Here is a 16,206-nt window from a genome sequence, read left to right on the forward strand (position 1 = left end):
TGTGTCCTGTTGCTCCTGGCCATCTCCATTTCTTTCCACAGAGGAACACATGATGTTTGCTCAGCCTTGTTAGAGAAATTACTTGTCTCCAGGTTGCAATATCTGAGAGACAAACCAGAGGAGTATCCTGGAAAAGAAGAAATGGATGATGTGAAACCGATGCTTTCCCTTTAATTGCTTATTGCAGATGCAGCTCAGTAATTAATCCACCTGCTACCTTCCCATAGGGATAATTACTCACCCTGTGATCCTGGCCAACTGATTTTACATCTTCCATGCCTCATTATACCCATCTCCGCTCCACCCAACAATACACACCAAAGTGCTGCACAAGCGCAACAGTCTTAGAAACAGCTGTATCTCTCTGCACCTCGATGTGCAGTTAGGAAGCTCTTCCTGGCTTTCCTCATGTCACCATGCAAAAGTAAAGCCTCTCATGCAGCTCTTCCCCCAAGGCATTGCCCCTGGTTGGACCTTGTGGGTTCATGACATTTTCAAAAAAAGAACAGGTCTCTGATCATAAGTGAAGTAAATACATCAAACACAAGCATTTTACATGCGGTTAGTTATATACATAGATTCATATGGTGAGCAGGGTTTTCCAGAGAACCTACAGATGTTAATTAAAAATACGAGTGGCATCAAGATGGTATCTGTGAGAGCAGAGCTACATGTTACCGCAGTAAATAGCTCATGTCTGAAATCCCAGTTTCTTACAACACCACTTTTGTTGTAAGAGCTCATCAGAAAGACACAGTGAAGGTTTCTGAACATCCAGGTTAAGGCTGATTTTTAAGTTGCTCATGTGTTGCTATTATAAAACACGCCTAGCACGGAGCAATGGCCAACGCTTACCTATCATTCTCCTCATACATTTCAAGACTCACACTCAATGATGCTGGTCAGTGAGGACAGAAGCACCTGGTAATGAGTTCTGATTGTGCTTAATACGTAATCAACAGTTAAAACCAGATAATTGAATCAAGAACAACAGAAGTTTCAAGGGATCTCTGCTTGTCGACTACAGCAAGCCGCCCCTGGAAGCGGGAGCAGCTTGTGTCTCTGACACTCCAACGGTGGGACTGGCTGTGTCCCCCTTGCTGACAAGGAAATTTGGCTTTGGTGGAGTGGCTAGTGGGCAAGTGATGGGAGCTTAGAAATTGCCATTGGCTGAACTTGATAGGACTGGAAAAAGAACGTGACCTGAGGTGCAAGCTTTGTTATGGTCTTCATTAACACAGCCTTCATCTTTTCTTCTTTTCAAGGGAGCTACTTATTTCTGTGCCTCAGGCAAGAGCCAGAGCCAGCTGGAGATAATTTAGTCCTACTTCACTAATGTTGATATCTCTGGATTTAATATTGGCTTTTCTGGAACCCTACTATGACTCTTTGGCTTGGCGAGGTGGCTCAGGTAGTTATCCTGAGCATAATATTTTGTTAACCAGCCGGCTGCAGATCTATTTCAAGTACGCAACAGGAATCTGGCCATCCAGGACTAACAAACCTCCTCAAGCTCTTCCACTGCTTGATGCCCAGCAACCCCTAGCTCTGCGGAACATCTTCAAAAGCCTTTCACCAAGCAGCTTAACTAATGCCTGCTGGAGAAACACGCTAATGCAAAATGAAGTCTTCAGAGAGAAAATGTGGTGGCTGGAGAGATGGGTGGAGGCTGCTGGAGAGCAGGGGCACACATTGATCTCTATCAGCGGAGGTCACCATGGACCTCGCTTGGGAGAAGTGACATCCAGATCCAGCCAGCCCAAACCCCACTGCTGTCCCCATGCCTCATGCTTCCCAGCATCCCTGGGGGGCTGTGAATACCTGATTCAAATAAGCAGTGTCCTAAGGAGAAGCTGGGAGAGAGCCCAGCTACAGCAAGGCTGCAGAAGAACACACAATAAAAAGCTGAAGCACATCACGACAGCCTTTGTTCCCACTGTCATGCCTGGGGACGGGCATGAAACCATGAGTTGAAATCCCTGCCAAACCAGAAAGCCAGAGTGGGATTAAAAATATGTCCCATGCAAGACTGCTCAGGTAACATTTTACCTGCAGTGCTGCTCATCAGCACTGCCAGGGGATGGTGTCAGCCTTGTGTTGCCTGCAGTTCCCTGCACGCAGGATAATTTGGTACAGAAGGACATCAGTGATAGAAAGGAGATGCTGAGTGTGTTCTCATGAGTGTTACAGGGACCATGGGTGCTATCAGGGGACCAGGACAAAGGAGGAGCAGACACACTGATTCACAGCCTGTAGAAACCATGCGCCTGTAAACTTACGGTAACTTTAGCTTGACCTAACAGCATCTTGAATTCTCTCAAACACATGCAGCAGAGGAGCAAAGCCAAATTTAAAATATCTTTTTAATTTCATTTCAGACAGTTCAACTCCAGTTTGGTGCCCAACTTACACGCAGGTCTGGTGAGACATGTTGGTGTGATACGTATCACAAATTGAGATTTTTTTTTTTAATTCAAGCTCCTCAAAATCTCATCTGTTCTATCAGTGGCTGTCATTGCACCCACTTACCTGTGCATGTAACTGCAGTCCCATTACCTGCCAGGGATGTGGAAAAGCCCTGGACATAACCCAGCAGCTCCGATGTCTGCAGTAACTGTACTCTATCTTCTCTTTCATGAAGAAAAATTAGCTACAATACTTGAGATGTAAGAAATAAAACCAATAGGAAAACCTACCTAATTAAATTAAAGTAGCCTTTCAGACTGCCCGTTCTGTGGATAACCTTATCTCCCTGCTTACTGACTGTTTGACATAGGTCTACATTATCCCAAATTTTATCAGAATAAATCAACTAAACAAAAAAAAAATTCCCTTCTAAAAAGAACAGACATTCTTAATAGCCATCTGGAATACATTATTCCTTTCCAAGTAGCATTGTTGATATTGAAAGTGTTGTAACAATATCCTTTTCTAATGTGGTTCTGCTGTGGCTCCGTCCATAATAAAACTAGTCGATGCCAAAGGATCCACTTAGCATAACAAGAACCCCAAAACCTGGATTATTTGACATTCAGAGTTTCATGGTCCGATGAAATTTCTTATATTTTTAAAGGAGACCAAAGAATGAGCATCATCTAATCTGGGGAAATGCTTTTGCTGAACCATGCACCCTCCAAATTCTTGTAAATCCTAAATCTCACTAAGGAGAGACGGAGATTGAAAATGAGGAAAACCTCCCCTTCTTCCTGTCTTGCAAAGCCTAAAATAACCTCACCTTTTTGATTTTTTGGAATATTTGGTCAGCTCTGCAGTATGGCTGCATTCATACTTCATCTGGCTACTACAGAAAGAGCGTAATATACGTTACTCTCGTGGATGAATGCCACTCAAAGCACAACACCTTTACACCAGGAGACTCAGAAAAGTCTAATAATATGGAAGGTTCAAACCGAGGCAGCTGAAATAAAACTACCCAGCAGGAAGAACAGAACACTCACCATTTTTTAGCTCAAGTAAATCCGAGTGGCCTGCCACGTTCCCAGATAAAGGTATTTCTACCACATTAATGGTGGTCAGTGCTGGGAAGGTACCTTTTCCTAAAAACATACTGCTGCTTCGGCCATCGGGTAGATATTTATCTGTAGCTGTGTCTCATTTTCCAGCCCTGTTCTTTCTCAATCCTTAAAGAAGTGATCAGGGCTAGAGAGATGGGCACTGTAAAATTAATTTCCCTAGGAAATTAAAATTATAGAAGTTCCACGGACTTTGCTGCAGCCAGGTTTTCACCCTGGTTTTTCACTCTCCCTTTGCCCACTTGCTGATGAACTACCTGATCCTGTCCCATTTATACAACCTCAGTTTATCTAGCTGTACACATCCACGATTATGCAAAAAATAGTTATTCTTTGTAAATGCTTTTCAGAACTTTGTGGGGAAAAACAAGGAGCGATTGCAAAAAAAAAAAATTAAAAAAAAATCATCATAACCGAGCCTGTTAGATGCTGGAGATTACCAGTTCCAGCTGTTCTATCAGCCAAAGACTTCCAAGCAATTTAGCCCACAGCAGCAAATCTCAATGAAAAGCTGCTCAGAAAAAGGGGATGAGAAGAATCAGAGCCATTTCAGAACTTCTTTGAAGTCTTAGTCTTCACCATCAGTCTGCTCTTCCCTGAGGTCCCTTTGCTGTGCTCCAGCCCAGATGCCATCCCCTCACAGAGAATTAAAGAGCCCTGGGTGCAACTCTGTATTGTTTGCCCACACTGAGGAACGAAGCCCGTGATTCGCAAGAAGCCACAATACCAGCAAGAAAATTTTGTCCGTGTGGTTGTTGGCAACTGCTTGGACAAAATATGGCTTGAAGTCATAACAGGACCTGGGGTCCCCTCCCTCCACCCCTGCCACCCTCACCGAGATCCAGCTGTGAGCCTTTCTTCTTGTTTTCTTTATTCTCTGTGTTGCCTGATAGTAGAGGTCCTGACAACCTACAAATAGAAACAAGAGAGCTGAAGCTTTGTGCTCTGACTGCCCAGAGATAGGGCAGTAATTTATCTAGCCGACATGCCAAGGACTTGCCAACAACGTCAAAAGAAAGTTCGTAATAAATGATTCTTCTTGGGGCATTTCCTTCGCTTGCTGATGGAGGAAAAGCAGAGAAAAATGACAAAGGGCCCCGCTCCTTTTCTTCAGACAACTGTGATTTATTATAGGCGAAACGAGGATTCCAAAAACATTACTCCTATAAGGGAAGGTAACCCAATCTCCAGCAAAAATAAACAGCCATGTTTAAATAAACATTCTGAGAATCGTTACTGCTCCTTCCCCCCAAAGTTGGGGGAGCATCTTTTCCCTCTGATGTTGTGCTACTGTGCAAGATGCTGCTAAGTGCCTGCTCTGAAGACCCAGGGATGTCCTCTGGTTTGGGTGGCCTGGTAAGCCATCAAAGTATAAAAGGCAGAGAACAAAGGGAAAAAATAAACTATTATGAGCTGCAGCTGAAGTGCCTGACAGATGTTGGTTTGCTGCTTATGGGAACTGCCTTTCTGCATCGGAGCAGAAGTTCGCCCAGCTCGGTGCTCAGCTAACAGTGGGGTGAGGAGGAGTAGATGTGCAAGGTCTTGCCCTGATACCCCCTCCCAGAGGCCAGTCATCAGTGGTTTAGGGACTTCCCACAGCTCTTCCATGAGTAGTGAGGTCAATAAATCACAGCGACGTTGAGGCCACATACCTTGCTAGCATCCGAGGACTTCGCAGCAGTGAACGATGACCTGCATGGAAGCCTGGGAGAAAAGCTCAAGCCAGTGAAATAGAAATGGCAATAAAAATCTCATTTCACTGATGCAAGGGACCGAAGCTCGCTTTCAAAGTGCACATAACAGAGGTAACAGCAAGCCCCCCACACCAACCTCCCCGACCCACCCAGGAAGCCGGGCACCTTCTTTTCGCTCCCTCCACAACCAAGAAACAAACACCTCTTTCTGCCCACAGGACCATCACATCATTTTCTGGGCGCTGGGATTTTCTGGTTGACACCATGTAGGAAAAAAACCCAGCTTCACTAGGTCAGAAAAAGCACATTAGCAAGAGCACAATTGCATATTATCAGCTGTGGCACTTACTGGGGAGAGGGGTGTCCTGATTTAAGGCACTGCTCCGGACACCCTGTGTTTCCCATTGCTCCTTAGTCAAAATTCACAGCAGGATGGGAAATATCCACGTTTACTGTTCCCTATAGAAAGAGAGTGCTTCCAGCACTGCTGCAGAGACACATCTCTCCGTTTGGATCCCAGCACCCTTAGTGTAGGTCTCTCCAAACTAGCAGGGTCCACCCAGATGTTAGAGCTGTCAGCAGTCCCGAGGGACCGGGGGACAACAGCCTGCCCGTGGCCCAGGCAGGGGCTGGCCCCTCCACACTGAGGCCTCCAGACCTTCTTTCCCCCACGAGAAAATGAGAGGGAGAAGTTTAAATGCCACCTCCTTTCCTCCTCTCCTGCTTCGGCACCATGAGGGTGAATTTCTCAACACAATCAACAACAAAGGGATTAATAGGAGTTTGAAAATAAGCGCAGACGTTCAAGTCATGGTCATCCAGCCCAGCGGAGCTTACAGAGAAATGGCACCTACCTCTCAGTAAAGAGTGCCCACTGGTATTTAGGTTATGTTTTTCTTTCTTATCACACCCACATAACCCCAACCTCTGATCCCGTGAGGCGTGGAGAGCCCCAGCAAACTGCCATGTTCCTCAGTTCCCCTTGGACACCCCACTGGGATTTACTGCCTTGGCTGAGTGTGAACTGGTTTGCAAGGCACGCCGTGTGGCTCCTTTCTTACCGGCCTTGCTCTTTGGTTTGCTTTCTTTTTTCTCCACTGCTTTTTCATCAGCGCGAGCTATTAGGAAAGCACGCTGCAGTAATGTGAATCCCATTCTCCCCACCAAGATAAGACATAATTAATGACACGGGGCAAATTAGTCATATAGTTGCTTGGGAATGTCGTTCTCTTAGATACTCTGAGCACACCACCTAGGCTCAGGGCAGGATTTTTCTTATTAACCTTATTGTGCTTTGCAAAGTTTGTTCCTTCATAGTTCGTTACCCAGAGAAAGGTAATTACAGCAGCCCTTTTTACTGCACTTAAAAAATTAATAGGATAAAGGAGCGGGGAGAAAAACAGCAAGTCCTCCCTTTATGGATTTCTGTGATGATAAAAAGGTTGGCAAGAATAATTCGCTCATGAATTAATACTGAGCCGAGCTCCCGCGGTCAGCTGAGAGCCAGGCTGAAGCCCAGAGCTCGCACAGAGCTTCAGGCAAATCAGGCAGGGTTAAATCCCCTGACGAGCCCAGACAGCCGGGACACCCTACGGGGCGAAACGGACTGCTGCTGCCAAGGCTCCTTTTCCAGTCTGTGGAGACAGCAAGACACCTTGGCCCGGGCTCCAAAATAACTGGCATGGGAAGCAGGGAGCTGCTGGCCAAGGGAAAATGCTGAGGGGAGAGGCATGCCTTTGGCCACAGCCTCGCAGAGGATTCGGTGCTCCTCTTGCTGACTCCCCATCCCACTGTCACCACCTCCCTCCACGGCCGGATAAACACCCCGAGGCAGCCCCCTCGCCCCATCACAGCCCCCTCACCTCTGCGGTCACTGGGCTCTGCTGTTAGAGGACTCACCTTTGAGGCGTGAGACATCTCCCTCATCCCTGGGCCAAGGATGACTTCAGTATCTTACGCTGACTGCCTGCTGGATCCCCAATGACAGTCCTTGTCTCCACGTGTGCTGGGCAGTGCAGTCATGCTGACGGTCATTCTCTGGCTCAGCACACAATAAAATTTCCACAGCTGAGCCTGATGACTACAAAAGCCTTGGGAACACCTTCCCCTTCAGCCAGATGCCTCTAGAGAAGAGAGGCCAAACAGAGGAAGACCCAAATGCTCTATGGTGGAATGTCCGTGGTCCAAGGACGGGAATGAGGAGAGATGGACATGTGTATTTCTGCTTCCACCTCTCTTGAGGGCAGTGGTAGTCAGTTTGCCCAGAAATATTCATGGACAGAGTCCCAAAAGGGGACATCCTGATGCCTCAGGATCCTCACTGTGGACATGGAGATGCCAATGGACTTTCAGGGGCTCTCTAACTGAGCAGAAGCCAAACAGGGGGAGATTTAGGATCTATACTTTGGACTGAGACATCTGAGCTAAGCCACAATCAAGCAACCCTTTCCTTCTGTGGCTTCAGCCCCAAGTGCTGAAATTATCTGCTTACGAGATCCAGCTCACCTTCCCAAGCCCCTGGGAGGCAAGGAGGTAACACCTGAAGCCCTCTGCAGCGCTCCTAAATAACCCTGCAGGAAGGCTCCCTTGCAAAATATTTTGCAGTGAAAATAAAATACTTTGGCACGAAAGTACAACATGTTCTTCGAAGCACATTTTTATAAGTACATGTTGTTGCGATCTTCTTGTATCGTTTTCCAGATTGATTAAGTATGTATTTATTTTGTTAAAGGTTAGATCTGCAGAGTGGCTGGAAAAGTCCCTTCTGAGTTATATCCTCTTGCTTCTCAGCCTGAGCTCCACTGGTTTGCAGAACAGTGTGAATTGTCTCCTGCTATCTAACAGAGCTTTAAAAAAAGCGCCAAACACCAAAACCCGCTTGAAAGAACTCAGAAAACATCACCATAGACTGACTAAAAGGAGTATTTTAAGAACTTAACTCAAATGTCTTTTAGCGACAGATGTATCACTGAGCTACAGGGATTTATTTTCACAGGATAGGCAGTTTTAGTCCCCAAAAAATGGAATGCTAATGCTTTTGATCCCAGTTCCCTCTGGCGTTCTTTCAAGTTTCCATCATTTGGCAACCTAGCAAGGATTAAGAGACTTCCTGATGTCCTCCTCTACTCTGACAAGGAACACATGGATGACGAACCCTTTTTTGCTTGCAATACTTGGGCATACAACTAATGGGGATGTCTTACCTGCTTTCTGCTTGGTGCTACTCCTTGTCCTTCACCGGCTACACTGATCTGATAAAACACAGAGCTGATGGAAAAGATTTGTATCAGGGAGGACTTTAGCTTGGCAATTCATGTGCTCTCCCCATGACAATTCCCTGCTCCTAAGCCCTTCTAAGCCTGTGAAAACACAGCATGGAGCTCCTAATAGGACAAAACAGAGGGAAGAAACCATATGTCTGCCTGGTACCAGATTTACGATTTTGCTGGATTGGCTAAAAACATGGAGCACATCCAGATTATCGTGAAGAGCTGGTACCTCCTTAACAGTTCTGGATCCGAAAGTACCACTTAGCCTGGGCCTGTTTGGACAGATAGCCACAGGAAAAGTGAATGGAAGTCCACTGATTAAAGAGTGCATGCCTGCAACACTAAAAGATATCAGCCAGCCACAGAACTGCTGTAAATCATTATTTCATACCTGATCACCCTAGTAGCCATCACCGATTTGTGGCACTCTTGCCTCTCTGATCCTTGGCATTTTTTATGACTTTACCTGGAGCTATCCCCAGTATCCAAATAATCAGGGGGTTTTCCTATAATATCAGAGAACTGAGGCCATTTTGCCTGAAGACACCTGCATCTCCCAGCGGCTAGGCTCTGCAGCATCATGACAAAAGCACCCATCAAGGGAAAGACACAGGTGTGGGTTTTGTCTCTGCCAATCAATGCTTCATACAAAGCAAATGCTTACTACATGAGAAAAGACTCAAATGGGGTCTTCTTCCAAACGAGTGCCCTTACCTCTGCATTCCCACCTCCTCTAGGTCACCCTTTGGGGCTGCTCTGAGGTGGTCTACCAAGTAATCCCTGCAGATGAGACAGCCTTCTCTTGCGATCTTATTACTAAGTTTAAAACTTCAAACTCCTTAACACCACCATACTTAAAGTAACTTTAAGGTCCCAGGCACAGGTATGTTCAAGGCACAAGCTGTTCAAGAACATTTACTGGTGGAAAGTTAGCCTTCTTTGGCAGCTAAGCATGGGTCTTGAAGATGTGGAGTTTAATGAAGCTGCTTTTGGCGTGGTAGGATAGGACTAATTTTTCTGCCCCAGCTTAAAGTAACTTAGCTGACATCACCTGGGCAGGGGACAGCAAAACAGGGAGCTCAACATATCTCCCACACTTGGCTGAAGATGTTGGTGCAAGGAAAGACAAACTCCCCCTAGACCTTGAATCTGTGCACTTTCCACATCATGAACTCGAACATGAAAGTCTCTCTCAGAAAACTACAGACCTGCCTGCCCTTGAGGATCATTTTTTCCTGTTTAATTTGACTGCCCTAAAACCTGGGAGTATAACTGCAGTTTCAAACTGGTAATTAACTGGCAACTAAATAAACTACAGCACTGCTGGACCCTGAAAAGCTAGACTACCATGTAAGCTTTCCTTATATACTTTATTCATACCTACTTTCTAGAGAAAGCCCCCAACCTTGAAATAAAACAGAAGGGAGAGTCAGCATGAGGAGAAAGTGCAAGCCAAGTGCATGCTATTTTTTACTTTTGGTTGCTGCATTAGGGGCAAGAAGCCAGAAGAAAATTATTCAATAAACATTAGGCAATATGAAGTGTTTAGTGTCTCACTACAATGGTTTTCAGAGGGATAAATGTAAAATAATCCCACATCAAAATATAATCAAGATGCGTGTCATGCTGGTTTAAACTGTTTATAACATACCTGCCATCGGGTATCGTCCAAGAGAGGCAGATATGGGGGAAGTGGTGGGAGGGAGGATAAGTCATCTGGCTAAAACCCACTCCCAGTTCATCCAGTTCATTCCAGTGAGTAGTGAAGATTATTAATATCTGCACCTTGCTACTCAGTGATGCTTTTCAGGATTTTCTTCAAGGAACGTTCCTGAAAAGTTGCTACCCAAAGAAGCATCCCGTTTGTAAGGCCTGCCACCAAGGAGCTGCAAGCCAAGCTGGTTTTCCAACAAGATCAGAAGCTGGGTTGGGCAGGAAGATGCTGCAGATGAGACCTGCCGTGCTAAAGGTAACACCCGTATTAGGAACTACTGTTGCCCAGAAGCACAGGGAAATACACTGCACTTAGATGCAACCAACAGAGGTTGACACTGCCATCGGTCCTCCTGCTGAAGGAACATCAGACAAAAGTATTCCTGCAGGTCCCATCAGGTCTTTGACCAATCCCAAATTAAGGCAACCAGAGTCTGACAGAGTGGCAACGGGGGAGAACAACACTCAATTGCAAGACAAGCCTCTATTCACTTCATTATGAAAAAGCAACAGATGTTCTAAACTCTTAGAAGGTCATGACTAACACTTTATGAAGTTAAATATCAGCTTTCATGCTTCCAATGGTCTTCTGTTTATACCAGCTTTTACTGTAATGATATAAACAAGATTGGCTGGAAGTGCCAGGCTTCAGAACACTATGTTTGGAAACACACAAAAAAGAACCACCCCAAACCCACCGTGGAGCCTCTTCTTGTTAGTTTTCCAAACATATTGTGGACAACAAACACGGTTGACTGAATTTCTACATCTGCTTCTTGACCTGTTCAGCTGAAAAGCTACTCTAAAAAAATTGAGCCTCTTTCTTTCATTCATTCTTTCCCAGTATTAACAAAGACCTATTAATTACAAATGAGCGATTTTCAGCTGAAGCACAGAATAGGAAAAGAACATATTTATTCCATGGCATGTTGCAGGTCAGATCTCCAGGGCAAGCTAAATTTCTCCAAAGTCCTCCACTTCCCAAGCCAGATTTCTGTATTTGCAAAGGATTTTTATTCCTTTAGCCAGAACTAGCAAAGTGAAGCAGTGAGCCAGGTCTGCAGGCACACACATCCGCAGCATACATGTCCAAAGGTGTTCATAAATATGTTTGAAGGAAAAAAATCAGGCAGAATCAGGAAAACACAAAGTGCGATTTTCAGGCATTTGTTCAACCCAGAGGTCAAGTGTATGGCAGACCACCTCAAGATGTGAGAACTGCGTAAGGAATGAGCACATAATTAATTTCCTTGACTAATTTGACATGATAACACATCTCCCATTGCCAACACAGTATGTGGGGTGTATATGACAGTGTGAGCCGTCATGCCACCCACGAAGGTAACTGGCCTCTGGAAGAGTTTTTTGACTCATACAAACCCACTTAGAAAGAAGCAGCATCAAGCTAAAATCTGGTTAAAAGAACAGATTGACCTGGAGGAACTGATTCAGAAAAGGGTGTGAATTCCAGCAAATATCAATGGAAGAGCAATATTCCTGTACCTCCCAGCTGCAGGAGGCAAAAGCCAAGCTCTGTCTATTCCAGATCATCTGTCTCTACACTTCTGAGAAACCAGTTACCCATAAAGTTAGGCAGGACACTCAGACACTCAATTCCATCCTGAAAAACAAACAATAAGGAGAAGGAATTTCTTGCCATGCCTTTCCTGAAATCTAAATCGCTGTTAAGAGGCCTCGTTGAACAAAAAACCTGCGGTCACACCACATGTGGTATCTCTGGCTTCAGCAGAAGGAATCCTGTGATTTCTGTCTCCAGAGAGGTGCCCACGTCTGACATTCTCATCAGCTGCAGGATACGCCATAACTCATGTTCGCTACCACAGTCCTTTTAGGAGCAAAGGAAGATGTTTCTCCAAGACTTCTGTCTTCCAGGAATGAAAACATGAGATCACATTTATTCACAAGTTTCTTCTAGGGATGGCAAAAAGAAGAAGGAGAGTTGGAAAGGAGCAAGCATTCCCAGTAGGTGAGGTCCCTTCTGAAAGGTCCAGCATAACACATGTCAGTATTATCCTAGTAGCATAGCTTGCATTGAATATTTCCTTTTTAGCAATGAAAATGATGGGTGAAATCTGAGCTCTTACGTCCCTGCTAGCTTGAATGCCAGAATAAAAGCTCAGCCCTATACATACTTCTCATTTTTTCAGATAGGAATATAAAATATTCATATTCGAAACTGCAACCAAAATGCTGACCTTGCTCTTGTAGGTGGCCTTTCCTTTTTCAGGTGTAGAAAAAAAAAATAGTCTGCCTAAAAACCTTCCATTGTCTTAACTATGCTTGAAGATTATTCTGGAATTTCATCTTACGTGGCTGTTGAGCACATCCTAAGGCATGTCTGAGGGTTGTTCTGCTCCAGCTGATGTGGGGGATGGCTCGAGCTGGTCCCACTGCAGTCGGATGCCTTGAAGTCTCCTCCTTGGTTAGCCCATGTCCTCTGGCTGGCGGTCTCCACCTCGTGACATGGAATGGAGTTACCTGGGGGGCCAGGGCATTTCCTTACCAGGAACAACCACTTGGTAGAGGTGCTCCTTTGGGTGAAGGAGCTTTTCAGAGTGCAGGTTGCCTCTTCTTACCGTACTATGGACAAAGGGAGCCCCAGGTCTCTACAGTCTCCTAGCCACCTCAGGCAAGCAGCACAGTCCATCCTTCATGTTATTTAACCTCCTCCATGGGATGGCAGGAGACAGGAACAAGAGAACCACAGTGGGTCGGCAGGAAGAACGAAGTGACCTACAGCTCCTCTAAGACGGGTGTTTATTACCTTCCCAGCATGATAAAGCTGAGTTCAGTCCCTTTTGTGCCAGCACTACTGAACTATCATTGTTTCCTGCCTGTGGAGGTGGAAATGTCATACTTTAGCCCTGATTTGCTTTTTTTTTCTTATTTTGTGGTTTCCATGTGCTAAAACTGACTAAGAGGAGTAATGTGTCCTCTGTAATGGTGAGAAGCAGCTGCTTTCATGTGATCTCACAGCCCATTAAGCAATGCCAGTCCTGAAGGTGTTATTGGAGGAAGCATTTTTATTGCCAGGATTTCTCGTGTCTCTGGGGTTGAGGCACCACAGCAGACTCACCATTGCTCAGAGCAACAGCAAAAAACTTCTCGCAGCTATTTAGGCCAAAACTGGCAGAGCTTCATGTCAAAATGGATTTGCGTGCATTTATGACCTGCATGGGATTTTATCACAGCATGCAAGTCTTGGTTTTCTGCCTTGGTGGAGAGACTTCAAACCCAAACACACATCTCTTTCTGTCTACTTCATTTTTCTGGAGCCAATGTTGGCATAAACAACTCTCTTCCAGTACTTTCCTTACCAGACCAGCAACTTAAACCCTTCTTTTTGAAACCAACTGGCGTTGGTTTTCATTACAGTAATTGCTGATTAACCTGGCACTGACTGCTCTTCACTTCCTAAGGGCATGAGGCCAGCAATGACATACAAGAATAGTGAGACTCACCAAAGAAGGCCCGTGCAGAAACCAGCCACCCAAGATAAGGTTTCAAACCTCAGCTGCTCTCCTGTAACACATGGGAGTAGTCTAATGCATCTAAGAAATACCACGTGAGGGAGTGCTGGAAGACAAAGGTCCTGATCCAGTAAAAAAAAAAAAGTAAAAATCAGTAAGTGTGGCATTATAATGACATTAGCAGTTACTACATGAGTATATTACACTAAGAATTTCACTTAGGGACATGATTTCCACTTCTTTGACAGGTGCAAAGGACTGACTTCAATTGATCTGCTTTCAGTTACAAACTTCTGTAAAATGGCAAGACGTTCAAGGATGCGATAGATCTCCTATTTACACATACAGTTTGCCTAGAGAATGATCCAGATCTGTACCTTCAAATAAGAAATTACAGAGTTTCTGGCCAGCCAAGTATCAGCTAGCCTGTTACCAGCACACCTTTGCTCTTGGCAAATCCCCTCTGAGCCTAAGAACGCTGTGGGAAGAATGAATTGGCTCAAATCATTTCGCTTTTTCTTACCCAAGTCCATGTTTAACAGAACAATTGTCATAAAGACTTCAGATTTCCTAAAACTGAACCAACTCACTGAACTACTGGATAGAGAAAAGAACAGATAAAAAAAAAAAAAAAAAAAAAAAAAAAAAAAAAAAAAAAAAAAGATGAGCCTGACGGTATGATTTCTTTAGGACGCCAGTTAAATTTGCAGTGGGAATGAGCCTGCGCAGCAGCAACAGGGCAAAAGCCAAGGGCTCCACCATGCAGCTGCTGCTCTCCTGACACAATGTGAAATCAGCTGATGGAGCAGGAAGACAGCTCTTCTTGACAGAAAAAACCCTAGGAAGTAGTAAACTCTCAGCAGAAATTACCAGACTTTCAATGTTGTATCACGTAATTTAAAACATCTGCTCGGATACTGAGTGGAGGAAAACCTTCCATAAGAGATCAGGATCTTCTTTTTATCCCCTGCTTTTTAAGCTCTCCAAGAAAGGGATTTTCTTATTAGCCTTCATTTTTAAAGTATGATATCTTCATCAAAAGCTAGATTATTTTATCAAGAAGCTTATTTTTCTCCAAATAATTATTAAAAAAAAAAAATCACTAAAGAAAGAATTTTATATACCTTATATCTGGCTTCTTTGGTCTTCCTGGGATGATATTGCAGAGTGGTTTACATGTCCTTTAGCATCTTCTTCTAGAAACACCAGAAGACAAATAAAGAATCTGTCTTCCAAAGGTTTTTTTAATACCAAAACAGAAATAACTCCACTTTGCCCTCTACTTTTGCCAAAGTACTTCAGAAACATAAGGCTTCCTACAAACTGAGATGAGGTGTTAACGGCAGAAATAAATAGAAGCGTGTTTATTACATTGTAAACAGGAATCACGTAACAACTCCGTAGTTTCCAAGGTGTTTTAGTGATGGGCAAATCTCACGACAGCAGCAGTAGCATCCGGCTGACGTACAGCACTCAGCAGGGCTTACACGGCATGACGTGAGGGCCTGAGGTTGTGAGCAGCGTGGTGTTGCGTGGTGTGGCCTTGAGCTGTGGCGTGAGCATTTTGAAGGACACCCAGGCAGCCCTTGAAGGATGCCTCAAAAGGTCTCGGTGCAACGGATGCATCCCCCATCCCTTCTCAACTGGGCCTTCTGCCAGCACATAGCTGAAGTCTAACCATTTAAACCACAAGGAATTTCTCTTGGTCCAGTCAGGAGAACTCAGATTTTCCTTTTTTTTAAATTTATTTTTGGTCTGGAGTTGCTCAAGAAAAAAACAACTTTGCTATGACAGAATGTCTATGGGAAAAAAAGTTGGGCCTGTCCCCACCAGGACCAAGGGAGACCTGAGCAGCCACCACAGCTGGGAGGGCTTCTGTGTCTTCTCTCTCCTGTGACTGTACATCCCCACTGGGGTCCCCCCCTGCCACATGGGACACACATCCAATTCCTTTTCCCCCGGGCTGGAATTGCCTGTGGCAACAGGCCATCGCTTTCCAGAACTAGCTGGTTTAAAGGTGTACGGATGCCATTTTTTCAGAAGCCAGAGGTCAGGGATACAAAACCTAAGATCACTTTTAATCAAAGGAGTTTTAAATGAAAATCTCATTTCTGCCACTAGAAAAATTAGAAGTTCTTGGAGAACAGGAGAAAGCATGGTCCCTTCTGGAAGCCGGGCTAGAGACACCGTGGCTGTTTGCTGAGGCACAGCCTCTTCCCATCCTCTGCAGTTTCCCTGAAATAACTCCAATCAAGCAGTAATTCATGGCTCTTGACTAAGCTATAGAAAATCTCATGGGAATCTAGGAGATAAATGGCCTTTGTTTTTTTTCATAAATAGGAGCAATGGAAACAGAGCATTTATGTTGCCTCAGACACTGACAGAAGGGTTTGCAGCTTCTCTGTAAAGCTGTAGGATTGTATTGCTCTGTGCCTAAAAACATATTTACACTGGGAACAACAGGCTGTATGGAAACGGCATCTTTTTATACTGACAAACCACTGGA

At 44.8% G+C, this 16,206-nt stretch overlaps 1 protein-coding gene across 1 annotated transcript in view; it reads right to left on the reverse strand.

The window, feature by feature from the left end:
• Window positions 1-16,206, reverse strand: part of LOC308073057 (hepatocyte nuclear factor 4-beta-like) — a 97,047-nt gene that overhangs the window by 44,249 nt on the left and 36,592 nt on the right. The window contains exon 1 of the mRNA XM_080410796.1: window positions 1-16,206. This exon is cut by the window's right edge and continues 36,592 nt beyond it. The gene's annotated coding sequence lies outside the window, so the exon portion shown is untranslated.

Source organism: Falco punctatus (genome assembly GCF_963210335.1).
Source record: "Falco punctatus genome assembly, chromosome: 14".
NCBI lineage: Eukaryota > Metazoa > Chordata > Aves > Falconiformes > Falconidae > Falco > Falco punctatus.